The following is a 2494-nucleotide window of genomic DNA, read 5'->3' as shown; positions in this document are numbered from 1 at the left end:
AGGAAGACCATCTAAAAAAAAAAAAAAAAAGAGCCTGAATGTCCACACATTACTTGTGTATATCCCTAAATTTCTGAAATTTAAATTGATTCTAAGCAGAAAAGTAATAGTCTTCTAGATGGTCTAATATATTTGCAAGTTTTTTACTAATTGCTTTGCCAAGAACTTTCCAAGTGTCCCACCATTTTTCAGAGGCATCAATAACTTCTTTGAAATATTACAATGGAAGTATTAGTTTGAATATTACTAAGAATGACTTTGCACTCTGAGGTTTTCCTTTGTTTTTAAAGTACTTCTCATAGACATTTATTATACATACTAATATGCTAGCCTTGCATCTTTAAATTTTTTAAGTTATATTCATTTGTGTGTGTGTAAACGTGTGTGCACACACTCACGAAAATGTGTGGTCACATGAATTCCACAGCATGCGTGTGGAATTTAGAGAACAGCTTGCGGGGGTTGGTTCTCTCCTTCCACCATGTGACTCCCATGGATTGAACTCAAGTCACCAGGCTTGGCAGTAAGGACCCTTCCCCACTGAACCACCCTGCCAGTCCTCACCTGACATCTTACTGATCTTTTTATCTCTTATGGTTACTTGATACACAGTAGTCACCAACAAATATTTGTTAAATGAATGATAATCTTTTAATAAATTCTTTCAAATATTCTTCCTAAATAACATAAATGTTTCCAAAATGCACACTAGGAATTATGACCCCTGCAGGAAATATGCTGGGTATGAATGAAAATGGCCCACCTTAAGATCTGGCCTGGCACCAGGGAGAAAGATTGTGTCCCAATTCCAGTAACTGAAGCCCATAGCTAATCTACATATGCATATTTTCTGGCTTGTATTTCATCTTTTCTAGAAGTTGTATTATTGCTATAGGTAAGGCTGACATAGAATGAGAATTTCTCTCCACTTGTGGCCCAAACTATAAGTATCAATATATTGGTCATATAATTGTTTTTCTCTTAATACAAATGAGCATTCTACTCATAGCCAAGTACTATAGTCAAGGGTTCTGGTAACACTGATTTAAATTCAGGCTTGTTTGGTTTTTTTGAGAAGAAGGAAACAAAATCCATAATTTCTTTTAGCTTATGAAGTGCTTGGGGTGACATTTTAGGGCAAAGGTTTTAATTTTTCCCTTGAAGTTTATTTGGCTTAGCTAAAGTGTTCAGGACACTTTCCTTTTGAATGTCTAAGAGGCCTTCTTGAAAGTGTGCTGACAATCAAGATTGATGATGCAGTTACAAGGCTGAAGGTTTATTCTGGGCCAGACCCTGGGCTTCTCAACACCCAGAATGAGCTATCAGCCAACACAAATGTACTTACCCTTCCTGAGATCCAAGGTCTTATACTGGATATTGTACACTGGTCTCCTCCAGCTTGAACTAGGAAAAACAGGCCATACCTCACACTCAGTGTAATCAGGAAATATAATTTAACCAGAATGCCCAGATCCATGTTCATGTCCAAGGTGTACATTAAAGTTAGAAACGAGCCATTTAGAGTGTCTCTTGGTCTATCTGAAATGTGGTACAAGACAGAAGTAATTTCTCTTTTGAATTTGTCAGTCCATTTTCGCAAATATGATGCTGCTACCATGTCCCTTTCCTGGGCAATATAAATGTGAAATGGGAGAAGAACCATAATGACACTGTATCTCCTTACCCTTAGCATCTAGTGAACAAACGAGCCACCAGTGGTGGACACAGCAGCAAGCTGATATTAATGAGCACACCAAGAGTCACAGTAGCAAAGCACTGGAGCCTAGGCCTTGCTTCCCTCCCTCAGAGTGCAGTTAATTTGTAAAAACATGACAAAGGAAACGATCTCGCTTTTTGCTTTCATCTTTCGGAGTCCTAACATATGGGTCAAGTGTCCACTTCCCAGGACAAATGGTCTTTCCTATTGTTTAGCAGATACCCAGAGGGAAACAAGGTACCATAGAAAACTAGGCACTGTGAATGGTTATTCCACCCAATTCTTTGTTATTAGTGTGAAATTACTCCTTTTAGCAGAAAAGATAGAGTCACCTGAATTCTGAAGGCTTAGACTTTATTAATATGGAAGTCACATTCTTGCTATAAAGCTATATCTTTGTATGCATACTTTGGAGATTTTCTCTGTGAATGATTAACTGAAACTCCTGCCATCCTTGCTTCCAGGGGAGGGAAGGTGGCTGGCTGGGATTGAGGTGCTGCATGAGCCCCCAGTTCAGGTGACACTTTCCACCTCCCCAGTCCCAACCCCGTCGCTGGTGAGTGGCTAGGCAGGCTTGACCCCACTTCTCCTTCCACAGCCCCATTCCCACGCCCTGTTTCTTTTCCTTCCAAATGCTGGCCAGCTCCAGTCTGGGGCTCTAAAGAGAAAAAACCTGCAGGGGGGACTTCCTCGGTTCCCCACCCTCTTGCTCACGGCCAGTCAGGGGTATAAGAGGAGCGCGCGGGGGGGGGGGGGCCCAGCCTGTCCCTTTCACAG

General features: G+C 41.0%; 1 protein-coding gene across 2 annotated transcripts in view; it reads right to left on the bottom strand.

Moving 5' to 3' along the window:
* Positions 1-2494, bottom strand: part of Ccdc160 (coiled-coil domain containing 160) — a 10285-nt gene that overhangs the window by 6593 nt on the left and 1198 nt on the right. Inside the window, exon 2 of one of the 2 annotated variants that reach the window (XM_008826752.3) lies at positions 1346-1404. The exons of the other annotated variant lie outside the window; for it this stretch is intronic. The gene's annotated coding sequence lies outside the window, so the exon portion shown is untranslated. The remainder of the gene's footprint in view (positions 1-1345; positions 1405-2494) is intronic. 2 annotated transcript variants of the gene reach the window in all.

This window comes from Nannospalax galili, unplaced genomic scaffold (genome assembly GCF_000622305.1).
Source record: "Nannospalax galili isolate Female #2095 unplaced genomic scaffold, S.galili_v1.0 scaffold371, whole genome shotgun sequence".
NCBI lineage: Eukaryota > Metazoa > Chordata > Mammalia > Rodentia > Spalacidae > Nannospalax > Nannospalax galili.
Note: the sequence above shows the minus strand (reverse complement) of the source record. Positions and strands in the feature narration are given on the sequence as shown.